The 22,091-nt window shown below is 45.4% G+C and overlaps 1 pseudogene; it reads right to left on the bottom strand.

Moving 5' to 3' along the window:
- Nucleotides 1-7,380: 7,380 nt before the first annotated feature.
- Nucleotides 7,381-22,062, bottom strand: LOC119923241 (annotated as a pseudogene).
- Between the last annotated feature and the right edge of the window lie 29 nt (nt 22,063-22,091).

Genomic DNA, 22,091 nt, shown 5'->3' with positions numbered 1-22,091 from the left:
CTCCCTCCTTCTTCCTCTCTTCTACTGATCTGTAGTGTCCTGTTAGCTCTTCTAAAAATGTTGGTTAGCCAATCAATCAACAGTATTTCTTCCTCTCCTACTTTGTGAAGAACACCCCATCTGAGGTGAGTAAACACCTTAGCTAAGACAGAGGAAGATCTTTATTAAAGGGCTTTTTTCCTTAAAGGGGTGGAGAAAGAGTTACAGGCTCAGCACAACTTGAATATCATTGGTTTCCTTGTCCCTTAGCTCATGTTATCATAATGTTTCCACTTTCTACCTTGGGCTAGTTTTTTCCTGAGGAAGAAAAGAAGTCACACTTACTCTCTTCTCTTTCCCCCGCTTGGCAGTCATTTGTTTGATCAGTCTTGGCCATTCTGACATCCTCCTGTCTCTGAGCACCCCAACCCCGAGAAGGGGGATTATCTGGGAATAAAAGACGCCTGATTTTGAAATCAGTCTCGGCAGACAACGAGAAGTACAGGGTTTCCAGGCATACTGAGGAGACAGCTCTCCTGAAGGGAAATGGTAGTTAGGAAGAAGGAAGGAAAACTCCATAAGTGATTAGGAAAAGTCTTCAGATACTAAAAGTGAAGAACAAGGTTGATACTGCTGTAAAGATTATTCCCATTATGATTCCTGAAACCTGGTTAAGTGGTGCAGTAGAATCGTGCTGTGCCTCCAATCCAGAAAGCTGTCACTCCTCTTTAAAAAGTATATGTAGCAGTCCTTCCTGCTCAAAGAAGAGGTCACTGATGATGGAGTTTACAATTTGGAATCCACTGTTCTGACTTCACTGTGCATACACATATATTGTCTTTAGATGTACTGTAGTGTTCAATGTTTGTTATGCCTCCTGCTGGTTGACTGTTGAGTTCAAAAAGAGCTTTTTCTTCATCTATTAGAGGAGCATGAGTGTCGATCTTCAGGGAGTGGATTTTCTACTTCATTTCAGTCTCCAAGAACTGAGAGCTTTCTATTAGTGCACCCTCGGTGCTATGGGCTAGGAATCAACATTTGGATTCTTACTTTGAGGACTCCAGTCTCATGTACATGGTCTCCTCATCTCTGCTTACCGGCTAAGGCTCCCTCAGTTTCCCAGAAAAGGCTTGTCTTGACCCTTCCAGAGGGCTCACTATGACCAGTGCTGAGATTTGAAGATTCACCACCCACTCTGAATCGCTATGACTTCTTCAGCTGAGTCCAATGTCCACTGACGCTTTCCCAGGAAAAAAAGGGTAGTGACCTGTTTCTTTCTCCTTAAATATAGACATTCCCTTCTCACCACCTTCCCCAATAGTCACAGACACTTATACAGTTTTTGAACACTTCGCTATTAAGGATCCCAATCCTGAAAGACCAGAAATTTTAAGTTATTTGTAACTGTGGTATTTATTAAGTTCTTACTATGTGCCAGGCATTGTTGTAAATGCTGGAGTGGATACAAGCAAATCAGGTTGGACACAGTCCCTGTCCCACCTGGGGCTCACAGTCTTAATCCCAACTTTAAGATGAGATAACTAAGGCACAGAGAAGAGAAGTTACTTGACCATGGTCACACAACAGACACGTGGTGGAGTTGGTATTAGAAACCAGATCTTTGTGATTTCTAGGCCTGTGCTCTGTCCACACTGCTTCACTGCCCTCGAATGCTCAAACTAGATCTCTATCTAATCTGCCAATCCCTCTCCAGTCACCTTGTCAGAAGTAATTGATTATGGCATTTTAGAAGAATTTAAGATGAGCTAAGCACTGAGGTAAATATAAAATTATGAGATTGAACAGAATCCTTGTCCCACACAATACTCACAATATATCCTCATAGTAAGGAAGAAGAAATGGAAGAATTTGTGCTCTTAATGCAAGTAATTGTTCAAGGGAAAGTGCCTCCCTTAAACAAATGTTTGACTTGTTTATTCTGAGGTAGGGGCGTACATGTTCAGAAAACTAGTTTTGAAATGTGTGGTGTGATTATTCCAAAGAGCCAATTGGGAAAGATGAATTAAAATAAGCTGTCTCATTCTAGGGATGCTTGTGAGAGTGGGGATTTAATTCCTTTACATTGAGGCTATCGGAGTAGAGCAATCTCACCATTCACTACTGTTTCATCCTAGGAGAGTGTCCTGGGGTAGAGAAATAAATGTGGGATCAGAGAATCTGGGAAATTTGTATGAGATACCAGGAGGCCGGTCTTGTTAAACAGATTTCATTCAAAAGGACACGAGATATTCATGGGAATATTCCAGATAATTTTTTTAAAAAAACCCTCTTTTTTTGTGAAAGAGGAATTTTGGGTAAATGATCACAGAGAATTTTGGTGAATTTAAAAAAGACTTTGGACAACGACCACAGGGAGAATGACAAACTCTCCTTTCATGTTCAAAAGGTCTTCAGTGAAGGAATGGAGTACTCCCTACCAAGGGTCAATTAGAAAGGCATTTGATGGAGAAGCTGATACATATTCCACACCTTGGTAACTGGGGTTTTTATCACAAATAGGATTTTCAAGACCGTGACTGAGTTTTCATACACCCCAAAAGGGGAAGATGTATGACCAGTGCTTGCAGGGAGGTAGGCAAGGAAGTAGAATTATTGTGAGATTTTCAACTATTCTCAGCCTTAAATCCTGACAAGAGAATGGGGGGAAGGACTAAAGGAGTGTGAGCTCTGGAATCCCTAAAATAAGGTACAGAGAGCCTATCGGGGCTGGGGAGCAGGAAGAGAGGTGATGGTCGGGGACAAGGGGTGGCATATTAGTTGTAGGGAAAGGAGATTTGAACCAAAATAATTTTTACTGTTACTGAGAAAAGAAAAGACTAAACATTTTGGGTATCTCTGATGATAGTGTGTCCCTGTAGTAGAGGTTAGAGGAGAACTCTAGTTTCCAGGGATACACATTGCTCTATAAAGCCATGGGGAAGGGAGGGAGCACTTTCTCCATGAGCTTCTTGTAATCAGTTTAGGATGATGGTGGTAGGCTAGTCCCTAATTATCCCTTCATATTCAGGGCAACTCTTGGGCTTCTGTCAAAGGGTGGTGACAGTGATAGGTTGATAAGTAATAATAATACTAATTATAATGATGGCATTTATTAAGTGCTTACTATGTGCAAAGCACTGTTCTAAGCGCTGGGGAGGTTACAAGGTGACCAGGTTGTCCCACGGGTGGATCACAGTTTTAATTCCCATTTTACAGATGAGGTAACTGAGGCACAGAGAAGTGAAGTGACTTGCCCAAAATCACACAGCTGACAATTGGCAGAGCTGGGATTTGAACCCCTGACCTCTGACTCCAAAGCCCGGGCTCGTTCCACTGAGCCACGCTGCTTCATAGGTATACCCTGAACAGAATGTCCCCAAGTCTGTGTTTAAGAATGGAAGACCAGCAGAGTCTAACTAGAGTCCAGGCACTTCGAAAGTACCTCCAGGGTCTGTTTTGGCCGGGATTTAGGGCTGCCCTATTTCCTGCCAAATTTTTTGTAAAAAAAAAAAAAAAGAAAAAAAGAAATTGACCCCTTTTTTCTTCCTTTAAGCTCTAGAGAGACATGGGCTGCCCATTTTCCTTTCCAGTAGTAGTAGTACTGGTAGTAGTAGTAGTAGTAGTAGTAGTAGTAGTAGTAGTAGTAGTAGTAGTAGTAGTAGTAGTAGTAGTAATAGTAGATATAGTAATTTTATTAAGTGTTTAATGTCTGCAGAGCACTCTGTTAAGTGCTGGGAAAAACATGATAATAATGATAATAACAATAATATTTGTATTTGTTAAGCACTTACTGTGTGCCAAGCATTGTTCTAACCGCTGGTATAGATACAAGGTTATCAGGTTGTCCCATTTGGGGCTCACGGTACTGTTCCCCATTTTACAGATGAGTTAAATGAGGCACAGAGAAGTTAAGTGACTTGCCCAAAGTCAAACAGCTGACACGAGACAGAGTCAGGATTATAACCCACAACCTCTGACTTCCAAGCCCATGATCTTTCCATTAAGCCACTCTGCTTCTCACATAAGTGAGAAGCAGCACAAGCTGGTGAGAAACATTATGTCCTTGTGTAAAGATCCTGGGTCTGGGAGTCAGAGGGTCTGGGTTCTAATCCTGACTCAGGCACTTTTTAAATGATTTTTGTTAGGCACTTACTGTGTCCCAGGCACTGTACTAGGTGCTGGGATAGATACAACCTAAGGTTGGGGACAGTCCAAAATCTACATAATGCTCACAGTCTTAATCCTCATTTTTCAGATGAGAAAACTGAGGCTCTGGGAGATTAAGTGAATTGTGCAAGGGCATACTGTGGAAAAGAGGTGAAGCTGGGGTTAGAACCCAAGTCCTCTGACACCCTGGCCCATCCTTGTTCCATTAGGCCACTCTACTTCAGTCTTCTGCTGTGTGACCGTGGGTAAGTAACTTAGCATCCCTCTGTCTCAGTTATCTCGATTGTAAAATGGGGATTAAGACTGTGCACCCAATGTGGGGCAGGGACTGCATTCAAACCAATTATCTTGCACTTCTTCCAGCACTTACAGTAGTGTCTGGCACTGTGTAAGCACTTTGCAAATACCATATTTTTAAAAAACAAAGAAATAAGTGTAGACACTGTCCTTTGAGAAGCTCATAATTTATGAATAAAGGTGAGGAAGAGGACTTGGAAGAAACACTTCAGGAGCAATGAACAATTAAACATTAAAAGAGTTTAAGAGACAAGGACAAATACACAATACCCAAATTGAAAACAAAAGTCAGTAGGGACCTGTGGCTAAAGGAGCAGAATTTCAGGACTTGTGATATTGAGTCCACAGCAAACTCAAAACAACAAAGATGGCTACTGAGGTCATTAATTTTCCCGAGGTTTTAAGGAGCCTAATGTTGTATTCTTTTCCTGCCATGATGGCTGAACGCAGGATGGGAATCTGGGGTCTCCTCAGTGGTGCAGAGGGGAGCCAGTGTCAATTCCCTGGGAGGCAGCCTGGCTGGAGCACAAAGCATGCTGGGGTCAGGCTGAAAGTTCTTCAGTTGCGGTAGGAGGCCTGAGAGTACACAGGGAAAAGAGATTGCAATTACCAGACATTTTACTTGGTTGGAGGTGAAACTGGAGTGAAGAGGAACAGCAAGAACTTTTAAACAAGGCACAGCTGGTGAAGAGCTTGTGGGATCAGGCAGAGTTCCTCAGTCATGGCAATTTTGGGTGGTGGCGGGGGCTGAGGGTATGCAGGGAGGTGAGGCTGCAGTGCACAGATATTTCACCACATCCATCTCCCTATCCTACATTCTTCAGAGTTGTGCATCCAAGGTTGACTGTCCTCACCTGAGGAAGGCAACTGTGTGATGGACTAGGTGGACTGAGGGTGCCTAGGGTGGCAAATACTATCCAAAGCTATCCATTTCCCACTGTCACAGAAACAGCAGAATAGCCAGCAAAGGAGAGCAGGCAACAGATAAGCAGTTAAGCATCAGGGCTTGGGCTGGGGGCCGATTCTGATCTTCTAGCCTGTGAGCCCGTTGTTGGATAGGGACCGTCTTCATATGTTGCCGATTTGTACTTCCCAAGCGTTTGGTACAGTGTTCTGCACACAGTAAGTGCTCAATAAATGCGATTGAATGAATATGCATATTCATGAATACGTACTTTTGAATAAATACGATGAATGAATTGGGGAGGCTGGGAGAATGTCAAGTGAGAGATTAGGGTCATTTATGGGGTGGGAGTGGAGCTGGGTTGGTGGTGGTGGGGGGGTGACCGTGGATATGCCTGCTCTGGAAATTTACTAAAGGCTCCCATGGTGGGGAGGGATAGTCAAGACCCCAACTTCTACTCCAGGAAGCTGAGTCCAGAGTCCAGTTCCTGTGCTGATTGGACTCTACTTTCAGACCCTAGTCAGGAGGTGCGGGAAAGGAATCAATCAATCAATCAATCAATCAATCGTATTTATTGAGCGCTTACTATGTGCAGAGCACTGTACTAAGCGCTTGGGAAGTACAAATTGGCATCACATAGAGACAGTCCCTACCCAACAGTGAGCTCACAGTCTAAAAGGGGGAGACAGATAACAGAACCAAACATACCAACAAAATAAAATAAGTACGATAGAAATGTACAAGTAAAATAAATAAATAAATAAATAAACAGAGTAATAAATATGTACAACCATATATACATATATGCAGGTGCTGTGGGGAAGGGAAGGAGGTAAGACGGGGATGGAGAGGGGGACGAGGGGGAGAGGAAAGAAGGGGCTCAGTCTGGGAAGGCCTCCTGGAGGAGGTGAGCTCTCAGCAGGGCCTTGAAGGGAGGAAGAGAGCTAGCTTGGCGGATGGGCAGAGGGAGGGCATTCCAGGCCCGGGGGATGACGTGGGCTGGGGGTCGATGGCGGGACAGGCGAGAGCGAGGTACAGTGAGGAGATTAGTGGTGGAGGAGCGGAGGGTGCGGGCTGGGCAGTAGAAGGAGAGAAGGGAGGTGAGGTAGGAGGGGGCGAGGTGATGGAGAGCCTTGAAGCCCAGGGTGAGGAGTTTCTGCTTGATGCGCAGATTGATCGGTAGCCATTGGAGGTTTTTGAGGAGGGGAGTGATATGTCCAGAGCGTTTCTGGACAAAGATAATCCGGGCAGCAGCATGAAGTATGGATTGAAGTGGAGAGAGACACGAGGATGGGAGATCAGAGAGAAGGCTAGTGCAGTAGTCCAGACGGGATAGGATGAGAGCTTGAATTAGCAGGGTAGCGGTTTGGATGGAGAGGAAAGGGCGGATCTTGGCTATGTTGCGGAGCTGAGACCGGCAGGTTCTGGTGACGGCTTGGATGTGAGGGGTGAATGAGAGAGCGGAGTCGAGGATGACACCAAGGTTGCGGGCGGACACCAAGGAAGACCAAGGGCCGGGCCAGTGATCAGTGGGGAACCCGAGGAAGCAGCAGAGAGGAGAGGGATGTGGGCTACAGTGTTGGATCAGCAGAGGAGAGTGGTGAAGGAAATGGGAAAAGAGCAGAACCTGAAAGGACAGGATCAGAGGCCCAGAGTAGGGCCTGATTCAGAATTGGTGTTCCCAATCCGAATCATTGAGGATTCTCTTGGAGAACGAGGGCAGATGTGAAAGGATCTGCCTTTCTCTCTCTGCCTTTTGGAGCTACTGTCCTCAACCTTCTCCTGGAGACAGAAATTGGCCCTTGACTCAGCTTAACTCAGGCCGTCATGGCCATACATGAGGGCGAGGTTGGGAGATGAAGGGAAGGGTAGCACATTATAGATCTGGGAGCTAATGTTGGAAATCACCATATGATGAAAGAGCATACTTTGGTGAAGTATATTACATCACTTGTCTGTGGGAAGTGATCAAAATTTGAACTCTCATTTCAAGGTACATTATCACCTGAAAATGGCCCTGGTGATCTCAACTTCTAAAGTCCCATTTCATGATTCCCCTGTCGCTCCAGTAACTGTCCTTTAGTGTTCCTGTCTGGTCTTAGTTGGATGATGTAGACTTTGGGTCCAAAGATACAGCCCAGGAGCCCAGCACTGGAAGCCAGGATGGAGAAAATCTCAACTACCACCATGGCCTTGCCCTTGGTGCTCAGGTACGTGGGTAAGAAGGAGACCCAGACGCTGCAGAACACCAGAATGCTGAACGTGATTAACCTGGCCTCGTTGAAGCTGTCGGGTAGCCTCCTGGCCAGGAAGGCCACAATGAAACTGACTAGTGCCAGGAACCCCATGTAGCCAAGGACGCAGTAGAAGGCAAATGTGGAGCCATCGTTGCACTGGACAATGATGAGAACAGGCTCTGATGCCATGTCGACGTTGGGGAACGGTGGGGAGCTTCACAGCCAGAAAACACAGATTCCCACTTGAACGAGGGAGCAGACGAGGACGATGGATCTGGATGCCCTGGGGCCCAACCAAGTCCTCGTTCTGCTTCCTAGCTTGGTGGCCCTGAAGGCCAAGACCACAGTGATGGTCTTCGTCAACACGGAAGAAATAGCCACAGGAAAGACGACTCCAAAAACTATTTGTTGCAAGACACAGTACACCAGGCCAGGACAACCAATGAAGGTCAAGGAGGACAGGAAGCACAGCAGCAGGGCTGTGAGGAGGGTATAACTGAGAGTGCAGTTGTTAGCTTTCACTATGGGCGTGTCCTGGTGGCGTATATATATATCCCCAAAATCAGAGCAGTGAGGAGTGATAAACCAAGAGCTATGAACACCGAGCCATTCCCAAAGGCTCCTCATAGGACAGGAAGGTCAAAATTTTCAGGGTGCACTCATCTCTTCGATAATTTGGATATTGATCTTCAGAACACCTTACACAGTGATCCATATCTGAAAAGAATAAATGGGATTTCATGCCACTCCTGGGATAAGGTGGATAGTTTCAGTCGCTGAGTGTGAGAAGTTCATAGTAGAGGTGGAAAGGGGAAAACGAAGGGGCAACAAGGATAATCAGGTGGAGGGAGGGGCTTCATGAAGAGGACAATCTGAATGATGGGTTCTGCTTTGTCTACAGAGTCAAAGACTGAAAGGGGAGCTGTTTGAAGTTTCCCAAATCGCAAAGAATGATCCAGGTAGAACCAGAAATGTCATCCTGCAATCCAACACCGACTTGACAAGAGGGCACATAGGAAGAAGGGTGTCCAGGAGGGCACCTAACACACACAACCTCCAAACATCCTTGGCTCCACCACTTGTCAGCTGTGTGACTTAGGGCAAGTCACTTAACTTCTCCGTGCCTCAGTTGCCTCATCTATAAAATGGGGATTAAGACGGAGCCCCATGTGGGACAACCTGATTGCCTTGTATCCCCTCCCAGTTCTTAGAACAGTGCTTGGCACATAGTAAGCGCTTAACAAATGCCATCATTATTAGAGAAGCAGCCTGGCTCAATGGAAAGAGCATGGGCTTAGGAGTCAGAGGTCATGGGTTCAAATCCCGGCTTTGCCAACTGTCAGCTGTGTGACAGTTAAGAGAAGTCACTTAACTTCTCTGGGCCTCAGTGACCCCATCTGTAAAATGGGAATGAAGACTGTGAGCCCCACGTGGGACAATCTGATCACATTGTTTCCTCTCCAGCGCTTAGAACAGAGCTTTGCACATAGTAAGTGCTTAACAAATGCTATTATCATTATTAATATTATCCTGGTATCTCTGTCAGAGACTGAATCCCAGGTTGGATGGATAGGCTGGCTGCTATAGGTGGCATGGGTGAAAACTTCTGATCAGTCATCACTCCATATCAATCAGTCAGTTAATCAACTAAAGAGTGGTGTCCACTGAATGCTTACTCTGTGCAGAACACTCTACTAAGCACTTGGGAAAGTACAATTGAATCATGAGACCTGCTCCCTTCCCTTAAAGAGTTTCCAGTCCAGCAGGGAAGACAGACACTAAAAGAAATACTGGTAAGAAGAAAGCAAAAGAGGTGAAATGATGATGGTATTTGTTAAGCACTTACTATGTGCCAAACATTTCATTCATTCATTCATTCAATCGTATTTATTGAGCGCTTACTGTGTGCAGAGCACTGTACTAAGCGCTTGGGAAGTACAAGTTTGCAACATATGGAGACGGTCCCTACCCAACAGCGGGCTCACAGTCCAGAAGGGGAAACAGGTAACAAAACAAAACATATAAACCAAATAAAATAAATAGAATAAATATGTACAAATAAAATAAATAGAGTAATAAATATGTACAAACATAAAGCGCTGGGGGAGACACAAGGTAATCAGGTTGTCCCACATGGGGCTCACAATCTTAATCCTCATTTTACATATGAGGTAACTGAGGCAGAGAGAAATTCAGTGACTTGCCCAAAGTCCCACAGCTGACAAGTGGCAGAGGCGGGATTAGAACGAATGACCTCTGACTCCCAAGCCCGGGCTCTTTCCACTGAGCCACACTGCTTCTCTAAAGAAATGGGGAGCTCACAGTCAATCGCCATTATACAGATGAGGTAACTGAGGCACAGAGAAGTTAAGTGACTGGCCCAAATTCACACAGCCGACAATTGTCAGATCTGGGATTTAAACCTATGACCTCTGACTCCAAAGCCAGTGTTCTTTCCATTGAATCATGCTGCACGGGGTGGGAAGGGAAAACTGAAGTGGGTTGAGAACCCAGTGCTCAGTTGACTGTGGAAGTGTTCTACACTCTAGGCATCCTAAAGTGTCAACTCCTAAACCCAACTGCTTTCCTGTTCTCAGAAAGCCCTCCCAGAAAGCTTTGATCTGACCATGGCTCTTTCACCAGGATGAACCGTCTCTGCAGACACCTACCTGTCTGATTGGTGATCTCTCCTTCAGAGCAGGGGACACAGTCATAGCAGCAGGTAGCTTTTCCTTCCAGAGCTGTTTTCCTGAATCCCAGCCCACAGCTTTCACAGCACACGGAGCAAGGGATCTGATCAAGGATAGGGAAGAGGGAAAGGGACAGAGGGATTCGGGCTTTCCTTTGTAAGACTGAAGAGAATGGGGGAAGAGAAGAAAGCAATAACTTTCTTTTATTGCAAAGGGCAATACTACACTCCTTACAAAGGGGCACGAGACAGTCAATTCCAATAATGGACAGATCTTAGATCACTCTTTCACCATTTTCCACAGACCTTAGGCTTTGTGGGTCAAAATAAATTCTTGCATCTCATCCAATAACTCCCCCTCCCAGCCCAGTTGTACAATTCCTGGGATGGACTTTGAAAGGAATGAAGCTAAACCAGGCAAGAGGAAATGGGGGATACACTGCAAGAAGAGAACAACAGAACCAACCCAAATTAGAAACCCTCACTTATGTATCCCCCAAAATATAGAATTAACTGGGTTCCCCTGCCTCCATACCTGTCAATTCAGGGGAGGCAGAAGGAGTACATGGTTGCTCGTGGCTTCCAGGGCTATCTTTGGTGGGTTCTGAACTTTCATCTGTAAATCTCTTCGGGTAGCTTAGTTATCATTCTGTCTCCCTCAGTGCAGAAACAAGCTCTTCTGCCACTATGATAGCTACATATTCTTATATTTTTACTTCCCCACTCTGTAATTTATTTTAATGTCTATCTCTTCCATTAGATGGTTACTTGGTAGTAACACCCACCCCAAATACTAGTCACAGTAATCTTCACCCCACGAGACCCCACCTCCAACTTTTTGAACCATTTGATCCCTTCTCACATTCCTTCTCTCTTTCTCCATCTGTGCATTGGTCCTTAGGGAATTCAGTATCGGCATTGATGTATATATGTTTGTACATATTTATTACTCTATTTATTTATTTATTTATTTATTTTACTTGTACATATCTATCCTATTTATTTTATTTTGTTAGTATGCTTGGTTTTGTTCTCTGTCTCCCCCTTTTAGACTGTGAGCCCACTGTTGGGTAGGGACTGGCTGTATATGTTGCCAATTTGTACTTCCCAAGCGCTTAGTACAGTGCTCTGCATATAGTAAGCGCTCAATAAATACGATTGATGATGATGATGATGTTCATAATGACCCTTCCTCTGGACGCTCTCTATCACTCCTCAACTCCACTGATCTCATGCTCCACCTCAGCTCACCCACTCACCAGGCATTCATTCCTTAATTCATTCAGTTGTATTTATTGAGCATTTACTGTATGCAGAGCACTGTATTTAGCACCTGAGAGAGGAAAATGCAACAATAAATAGATTCATCCCCTGCACACAACGATCTTACAGTCTAGAGGGGGAGACAGACATTAATGAAAGCATATGTCACATTACAAATATGTACATAAATGCTGTGGGGCTGGTGGGGGGATGACTAAAGGGAGAAAGAGGGATACAGAAGAGAGTGGGAGAAGAGGACAGGAGGGCTTAGTCAGCGAAGACCTCTTGGAGGACATGTGCCTTCAATAAGGCTTTGAAAAGGGGGAGAGTAATTTCCTGTTGGATTTGAAGAGAAAGAGCGTTCCAGGCCAGAGGCAGGATTCTGTTGAGTGGTCAGTGGTGAGATTGTTGGGACTAAGGAACAGTGAGAAGGTTAGCATTAGAGGAGCGAAGTGTGCTGGCTGAGTTGTAGTAGGAGGATAGTGAGATAAGGTAGGAGGGGGAAAGGTGATTGAAGCAAATGGTAAGGAATTTCTGTTTGATGTACGGGTGGATGGGCAACCAGTGGTGGTTCTTGAGGAATGGGGAGACATGGACTGAAGGCGTTTGTATAAAAATGATCCGGGAGCAGAGTGAAGTATGTACTGGAGTGGGGAGATACATGAGGATCGGAGGTTAGCAAGGAGATTGGTACAGTAATCAAGGTGGAATAGGATAAGTGCTTGGATTAGCATGATAGCAGTTTGAATGTAGAGGAAAGAGTGGATTTTAATGATGCTGTGAAGATGGAACCGTCAGCAAGCACAAACACACACACACACACACACACACACGAACTTGGACACAAACTTTATCTCATAATGTCCAGCCTTTGAACAAGCCCCATCCTCACTAACTCTGAATTCTCCCTATCTGAATACAATCTGCTCACCTGCCTTCTCTCCTACACTTCGCCTCCCGACCAACGTGTCCTATTCCCCCACAGAGACCTCCGATCTGTTGACCCCATCCAATTTTCTTAAGCATTTATTTATTTTGATGCTATTGATGCCTGTCTACTTGTTTTGTTTTGTTGGCTGTCTCCTCCCTTCTAGACTGTGAGCCCATTGTTAGGTAGGGATTGTCTCTATCTGTTGCCGAATTGTACCTTCCAAGCACTTAGTACAGTGCTCTGCACCCAGTAAGCACTCAATAAATATGATTGAATGAATGAATTAATACTCAAGCTATCTTCCTTTGATGATCAAATTGACACCCTCAACCACCCACTCTACTGAACTCACATGCTCCCCTATTCCTTCGCTGATCTTTTACCACTACCCCACAGTCCTGGATCACCTGCACAGTCTGCCTCCTTCACTCTTGTGCATGGGCCACAGAGCGCTGCTGGCAGAAATCTAGGTAACAGGTCGATTTTATTCACTTCAAGTTTATCCTTGAGTGCTTTAGCTCTGCCCTCTCCTGTGCCCAGCAAAATTCTTAGCCCATCCTTATTGATGCCCATCCCCATATTCCTTACCAATTGTTTCAGACATTTAATTCTCTTCTCAACCCCTTTACCCCTCCCTGCCCCCCCAACCTCCATATCTCTTTCCCCTAATGACCTGGCTACCTACTTTATTGAGAAAATTGAAAGTAACAGGCATGATCTTCCTAAAATCTCCCCTACTCCTTTCCAGTCTCTCCCTTCTCCTGCCCCTTCTTGAACTCTCCTATGATAATAATAATAATAATGACGGTATTTGTTAAGCACTTACCATGTGCTAAAAAATGTTCTAAGCGCTGGGGTAGATATAAGGTAATCAGGTTGTCCCACGTGAGGCTCACAGTCTTAATCCCCATTTTACAGATGAGGTAACTAAGGCACAGGGAAGTGAAGTGACTTGCCCAAAGTCACAAAGCTGACGAGTGGCAGCGCTGGCATTAGAACCCATATCCTCTGACTCCCAAGCCCGTGCTCTTCCCACTAAGCCAAGTTGCTTCTCATATCCTATCCTATCCTATAGTCAGAGTCCTATCTTTTCCAGCAGTATCTTTAGAGGAGATTTCCTGCCTTCTCTTATAATCCATCCCCTCTACCTGCGCATCTGACCCTAACCCTTTGCACCTTATCAAAGCATTTGCCCTCTCCCATCCTCTCTCTCTAACAGCCATCTTCGACTGTTTGCTTTCTTCCCCACTGTTGTCAAACACGCTCTTGTCTCCCTTATCCTAAATAAACCCTCCCTTGATTCCACAGTTCCTTCCAGTTATCACTTAATCTCCAACCTACCATTCCTCTCCAAACTCCTTAAGTGACTTGTCTATTCCCCTCTGCCTCAAATTACTCTTCTCCAATTCCCTCCTTGGCCTCTTCCAGTCTGGCTTCTCTTCCTTTCGCTATTCAGAAATAATCCTCTCAAAGTTCACAAATAATCTCCTACTTTCCAAATCCAAACGGCTTCTACTGTATTCTAATCCTACTTGACCTCTTGGCTGCCTTTGACAGTATCGGCCAGCCCCTGGAAACATTATCCACCCTCAGTTTCACTGACACTGACCTCTCCTGGTTCTCCTCCTATCTCTCTGCCTGCTGATTCTCAGTCTCTTTTGCGGGCTCCTCCTCTGCATCCCACCAGCTAACTGTGAGTGTGCCTCAAAGGTCAGTTTTGTATTCTCCATCTACACCCATTCCCTTGGAGAATTGATTCATTCACATGGCTTCTGGCTTCAACTACCACCTCTATGCAGATGATTCCCAAATCTACATCTACAGCCCTCATCTCTCTCCCTATCTGCAGTCTTTCATTTGCTCGTGCCTTTAAGGCGATGTCCTGCCCTGTCGGATGTCCTGTTGTCATTTCAAACTTAACATGTACAAAACAGAACTCCTTATCTTCCACCCAAACCCTGTCCTCCCCCTTAACTTTCCTATTACTCTAGACAGCACCACCATCTTTCCTGTGTCCCAAACCTATAGCCCTGGGGCTATCCTTGACTCATCATTCTCATTCAGCATATTTATTCAATCTGTAACTAAATCCTGTCAGTTCAACCTTCACAACATCACTAAAATCTGCTCTTTCCTCTCCATCCATATGGCTATCATGTTAATCCAAGCACTTATCTTATTCAGCCTTGATTACTATACCAGCCTCCTTGCTGATCTCCCTGGCTCCTGGCTGTCCCCACTCCAGTCCATACTTCATGCTGCCCGGATCATTTTTACACAAACACCATGTCCATGATGTTTCCACAAATTAAAAACCTCCAATGGTTGCTCATCCACCTATGCATCGTACAGAAATTTCTTACCATAGGCTTTAAAACACTAATCATCTTGCCCCCTCCTATTTGTTGACAGATACTGTGCTATCACAAGGACACCTTGACCTCTATCCTCTAGCTGACTGAGGCCTGAGTACATATACAGACTGAGTTATCATGGTAATTTTCATCTTCAGAACAAGGCTAATAATAAGGTGAAAAAAGCAAGTGCAATGATAAAGAGAATCTGAGGCTGCAGAACTATAAACAATCAATATACAACATTCAACAACCTGATTTTTGGGGTTTTGTTCTGCTGGAGTTGGTTACTTTGGTTTGTGTGCAACCGTCAGTGCAAACCAAAACCCAGGGATGCTGCCAGAGAAGAATCATTTCCTTTCTGTGTCCTGAGAGACAGTGGAACTGACTTTTACCTCCTCAATCGAATGCTAGCTCCCTGTGGGCAGAAAACCTGTCTCTTCAAGCTTCTGTACTTCCCAAGTACCTAATACAGTGCAATGCACTAAGTGGATCCTCAATCAATACTCCTCCCAACCTCCCCACGGTCACCTCCTCCTCTTCCTCCTCCTCTTCTCACTACTAATATTACTACTATTCATATTCCTACTGCTGCTGCTACTACTACTACTAGGATTACAGCTAGGACTACTACTACTACTACTTCTACTACATTACCTGAGAAAATAGCTTGTCCCACGTTATCCCCTCCTCATGGATGTTGAAATCCTTTCCAGATGGGGCCAGGGAGTTAAATTCTCCCACTTTGGCATGGGCTGTGGTGCCATTCTGGAAAATCTGTTAGTTCAAGATTTCAAATCTACTTGTCACCTTGTTGGGGTCATCCAAATCGACCTGGTAACCAGCTTTGGTGTGGAATCGAGTGTTCTTTAGGAGCAGGTAGAGCTGGAGGGAGAGATTAATCCCAGTGACTGGAGTCCAGCCCATCATCATCATCATAAATCGTATTTATTGAGCGCTTACTATGTGCAGAGCACTGTACTAAGCGCTTGGGAAGTACAAATTGGCAACATATAGAGACAGTCCCTACCCAACAGTGGGCTCACAGTCTAAAAGGGGGAGACAGAGAACAAAACCAAACATACTAACGAAATAAAATAAATAGAATAGATATGTACAAGTAAAATAAATAAATAAATAGAGTAATAAATACGTACAAACATATATACATATATACAGGTGCTGTGGGGAAGGGAAGGAGGTAAGATGGGGGGATGGAGAGGGGAACGAGGGGGAGAGGAAGGAAGGGGCTCAGCCTGAGAAGGCCTCCTGGAGGAGGTGAGCTCTCAGTAGGGCCTTGAAGGGAGGAATAGAGCTAGCTTGGCGTATGGGCAGAGGGAGGGCATTCCGGGCCAGGGGGATGACGTGGGCCGGGGGTCGATGGCGGGACAGGCGAGAACGAGGTACGGTGAGGAGATTAGCGGTGGAGGAGCAGAGGGTGCGGGCTGGGCTGTAGAAGGAGAGAAGGGAGGTGAGGTAGGAAGGGGCGAGGTGATGGAGAGCCTTGAAGCCCAGGGTGAGGAGTTTCTGCCTGATGCGCAGATTGACTCGTAGCCACTGGAGATTTTTGAGGAGCCCATCACCATCTGCTCATCCCTTGATGTTCCCATCATAACCTGAGCCCAAGGCGCTAAGGGTACAGAACAGACCAGCTGGAGATCTTTAAGGACAACACAGGTGTTAACTGGTGTAGTCAGGAACTGATTCCAGCAAGGAGGTGGATTTTAGTATCTTTAAACATATCTGTCTTCAGTAAATGATCCTCTGCCCCAGTGATGGCCATATCACCCCAGGACCTAAGCAAAAGACACTCAAGACCTAGAGTAACTGGATTCATATTGCCAATGGCTACAGGCTGACCATAGCCTCCTTAGGGAGCTGGAATTCAGGGAAGGAGGGAAGGATTACCTGCCATGGACGAGAAACGTGACTTGGTCCATCCCTAAGCATTTCTATCTCCTTCCCAGCCAAGAGGTTTTGATGGAGGGCATGAGCTATGGCATAAACAGCACTGTACACACTGTAACTCTGAGGAGACAGATTCATGTCCCAGAAGGCCAAGGGCATTTTCATTACACATTCCCGGCAGTGCCATTCTGTACAGCTCTTCTACAAGTGAACAATTAAATGCCCATCCCCAGAATGACTCTAGAAACACATCCTGTGGATATTTCCCAGGGTTCAGGGTCTGCTCAAAATCACTGAAACCCGGAATTTCATTCCTGTGGCCTGAAAATGACAAGGCATTTTGGAAAAAGTTGTTATCTCCGTCTAAGGAATTTGTGGTAAAATCCCAATCCGTGGTGGTGATCCAAACTTTACCAAGAACAGGAATACTAATCATATTAAGTACAAAAAGCAATAAACAGAAAGTATCCCCATAGACAACAACCACATTGGCTGATGATTTAATAATGCTTTCGTAATAAGAACTAACTGTGTTTATATTTTTAGTAAAGTACTCCTGGATTCTCTCAGTGTAAGCCACACGAATTCCATTCTTGGCTATTTCCTCTGTCATGGTCTTGGTGAACGTCAGCCCTCTAATGTCATTGGTGACCAGGAGGCCAATCCAGACCCAATGAAAATGTTTCATGAGACGGATCATTCCCAAGTGCAGATCTGGAGACATCACAGAGATATGATAGAGAGAGTGGAACTGAGCTTTAGCCTTGAGAATGGATTCCACTGGACCATAGCAGATCTACATGGAGACAGAGTGGGTTAAGCGGTGGGGTGGACCAGGGAAAAGACCGACACACATATACAGGCATACAACGAGGTTCCATTTTCCCAAAGACTGCCTCTCCCATTCTGATTAAAGACTGGAGAAGTTCATTGCATTTGCATTTGCTCCCACAAAACAATTTCCTGACTAGAAATGTCCAACACGATTTGGAAAAGCAGAAAACGAGGTGAGTCAGATAGCATCCTTTCCTTTGCAATTTCTGCTCTAAAGAATTCCCTTCAGAGGGAGGTTTGGCATCTCTCCAGGGAAGAAACAGAACTGAACATATTTATCCTCTTCATGAGGATGACCCACTACTCAGAGGCAGCTCTCTGGCCCTGAGACAGACAGGGCTACCTAGAGCTACCTGAAACAGATGGCTGCCGTTTGTCTAGAGCTTCTTTGGCTCCTCTTGGTCAGTGTTAAGCATGCTGGTGCTTCGGAAATAGACTTCCTGGAACTTCATGCTTGGACCACGATGTCACTGTACATGTCCAGGATTTTAGCTTTCACTGGAGGCAGGAGATGATGTATCCCCGAGAATCAGGCTCATTCTGAAAACTAAAGACCTAAAAACTAAATAGAATAGTAAATATGTACAAGTAAAATAAATAGAGTAATAAATCTGTACAAACATATATACAGGTGCTGTGGGGAGTGGAAGTAAGTAGGGCGGGGGGGATGGGGAGGAGGAGAGGAAAAGGGGGGCTTAGTCTGGGAAGGTCTCCTGGAGGAGGTGAGCTCTCAGTAGGGCTTTGAAGAGAGGAAGAGAGCTGGCTTGGCGGATGTGTGGAGGGAGGGCATTCCAGGCCAGGGGGAGGACGTGGGCTGTGGGTCGACAGCCGGAAAGGCGAGAACGGGGTGCAGTGAGGTGGTTAGTGGCAGAGGAGCGGAAGGTGCGGGCTGGGCTGTAGAAGGAGAGAAGGGAGGTGAGCTAGGAGGGGGCGAGGTAATGGAGAGCCTTGAAGCCGAGAGTGAGGAGTTTTTGCTTGATGCGTAGGTTGACAGGCAGCCACTGGAGATATTTGAGGAGGGGAGTAACATGCCCAGAGCATTTCTGCACAGAGATGATCCCCACAGCAGCATGAAGTATAGACTAAAGTGGGGAGAGACAGGAGTATGGGAGATCAGAGTGGGGGCTGATGCAGTAATCCAGTCAGGATAAGATGAGAGACTGAACCAGCAAGGTAGTAGTTTGGAGGGAGAGGAAAGGGCGGATATTGGGGATGTTGTGGAGGTGAGACCGGCAGGTTTTGGTGATGGATTGGATGTGAGGGGTGAACGAGAGAGTGGAGTCAAGGATGACACCAAGGTTGCGGGCTTGTGAGACGGGAAGGATGGTAGTGCCGTCTACAGTGATGGGAAAGTCAGAGAGAGGGCAGGGTTTGGCAGTGTTTCCCATTCATCACGGAGACAGGGAAAGTCTCAGGTTTTGCAGGGTGGAGGTTGGGGACGATTAGTTTGGGACATATGTCTTGTGGTGGACTGAGAGAAAATCCTCTTCACTTAGCTGTGCCCTATTTCCCCTCTTCATTTAACATTCCACTCTGGGACATTAGGTTTTGGGGAGGAGTGGAGAGATGGCGAACTCTGGAGGGATTGGTACAACTAAGTGGGTAGTATGGGGAAATGGTTTGGGAAGGAACAGTCGTACTGGTATCTGGAGTTTTGAAGGGCAAATATGGATAATCTTCATGGCCAATCCCTGAATTCCCTCCACCCTCCAGTTTTCCACCATAGTTGGTAGTGATGATAGTAGTAGTAACAATATTTATTGAGCACCTACCTGGAGCAACTCATTGCACTAGGCACTTGGGAAATATGAAATGATGAAGTGGTACACGTTCTGCTCACACTCTAATAGGGGAAACAAATTTGAAAGTATTTACAACTCAAGTTGATCAAGAACTGACTAAGGGCCTATGTACACATCAGTGCTGAAGTTGGTAGTATATATATTTGTAAGTACTAGAGTTGGCTGAAAGGACAACATGGCTCAGGGTACTGGCAAAGCAATTGGGGAAGACTTATTGAAGGAGGTCGTATGTTAGGAAGAATCTGAACGTGAGAAGAACTGTGGTCTGTCTGATGGGAAGAGGGAGGAGTTCCAAGTTCCAAACACTACCATCCTTCCCATCTCACAAGCCCACAACCTTAGTGTCATCCTCGACTCCGCTCTCTCATTCACCCCGCACATCCAAACCGTCACCAAAACCTGCCAATCTCACCTCCACAACATCGCCAAGATCCGTCCTTTCTTCTCCATCCAAGTGCTACCTCACTGGTTCAATCTCTCATCCTATGCCGACTGGATTCCTACATCAGTCTCCTTTCTGATGTCTCATCCTCCTGTCTCTCCTCGCTTCACTCTGCTGCCCGGATTATCTTTGTACAGAAACGTTCTGGGCATCTCACTCCCCTCCTCAAAAATCTCCAGTGGTTGCCTATCAACCACCGAATCAAGCAAAAACGCCTCACTCTCAGCTTCAAGGCTCTCCATTACCTCACCCCCTCTTACTTCACCTCATTTCTCTCCTTCTACAGCCCAGCCCGCACACTCCACTCCTCTTCTGCTAACCTCCTCACTGTGCCTCGTTCTCATCTCTCCCTCCATTGACCCCTGGCCCACATCCTACTTCCGGCCTGGAATGCCCTCCCTCCACACATCCACCCAACAAGCATACTTCCTCCCTTCAAAGCCCTACTGAGAGCTCACCTCCTCCAGGAGGCCTTCCCAAACTGAGCCTCCCCTTTATCCTCTCCTCCTCCTCCCCTCCTCCCCTCCTCCCCTCCCCACAACATTTGTACATATTTATTACTCTATTTTATTAATGATGTGTATATAGCTATCATTCATTTATTCTGATGGTATTGACTCCTGCCTACTTGTTTTGTTTTGTTGTCTGTCTCCCCCTTCTAGACTGTGAGCCCGTTGTTGGATAGGGACTATCTCTATATGTTGTCGATTTGTACTTCCCAAGTGCTTATTACAATGCTTTCCACACAGTAAGTGCTCAATAAATACGATTGAATGAATGAATGAATGAACGAAAAGTTGGGGAATGAGGGGCCAGACCACCATTGTGAACTTTTTTATTATCTATTTGTCCCACACTTAGTATCCCAAATTGTCTGTCACCCCGTAGACTCAGTTTGTAGTTTCCATGAGCTTCTCCACACTCAACTACTCGCCGTCTAATTTTATTGCATCAGTAACTTCGCCTAGGGACCCACTGCATTCTGCTTTTCCCACTATGCCACTAAGACACCTCACCCTCATCCCATATCCCATCCATTTCTGTCACTTTCTTGGCTTGCACAACACACCCTGACAGACTCAGAATATCTGCCGATCTCCGATTTTAACCCCCTGGTTTTGACTCCCCTCCACTGGTCCTGCTACCTTTCTCCTGCCACTCAACTCCCCATCTGCAGGATGTGAGATTTCCATCTCTGAATCACATGGAGTGGGTATCTTCTGATGCTGATCAGCAATCATACAGAAATGTTGGGCGACCTATATCTGTAACCTCCGCAGTGAAATAAAAATGAATATTCACCTAGAGCACATCAATCTATTAGAAGCAGTGTGTCCCAGTGGAAAGAGAACAGGCCTGAGAATCAGAGGACCTGGGTTCTAATCCTAGTTCTGCCACTTGCCTGCTATGTGACCTTGGGCAAGTCACTTCACTTCTTTCTGCTTCAGGTCTCTCATTTACAAAATGGAAATTCAGTATACATGTTCTCTCTTCTACTTAGACTGTGAGCTCCATGTGGTATCTGATGATCGCGTATCTAGCTCAGAGCTTAATACAGTCCTTGGCACAAAGTAAGCACTTATAACAAATACCACAATTATTAACCATAGACTGTGAGTTCCTTAAAGGGTAATATCCATATGCTGGTTCCCAGTACTTAGTACAGTGTCCTGTATTCAGTAAGAACATAATAAAAATTATTACTACTAGTGTTTATTTGCATCTACTATGTGCAGACCATTGTACTGCGGGCTTGGACGAGTATGATAAAGTTAGTAGACATTATCACTCCCCTCAAAGACCTTATATTCTAGTGGGGGAATCAGACACTAAAATAAATTACAGGTTGGTGTCACTGCAGAGTTTGAAGTTATTTATTACGGATGAATGTTCACAGTGATCAATAGTCACTGATGTAACCTGTAGCGATTAAAAGTAGTGAAGTAACCTGTAGCATTATGAGACAGCAGCATATTTCTGTGGACAGACTGATTGTCATGCACATTTCTGTACAGCATAGAACCAAATGGAAGAAATATTTTCCAACTCAATGCAATCACAGAATCAACTGGTCCTGTAGAAAGAAAGATTGAACTGATATATGGACAAGAGCCCTCACAGCAAACTGAACTCTACTCTGGTACCCTAATGCTGTTCAATTGCCATGGGAATAAGATTGAGTTGGGATCCCTTACCTGTGGGAACTTGTAGAGACCCAGCACCCAGGAGCTGGCCATGGATATTGCTAACGACATTCCTCCTATAACAGCCACCAACTTTCCTG

Source organism: Tachyglossus aculeatus, unplaced genomic scaffold (assembly GCF_015852505.1).
Source record: "Tachyglossus aculeatus isolate mTacAcu1 unplaced genomic scaffold, mTacAcu1.pri scaffold_162_arrow_ctg1, whole genome shotgun sequence".
Lineage (NCBI taxonomy): Eukaryota > Metazoa > Chordata > Mammalia > Monotremata > Tachyglossidae > Tachyglossus > Tachyglossus aculeatus.
This window is presented reverse-complemented; position numbering and strand designations above follow the sequence as displayed.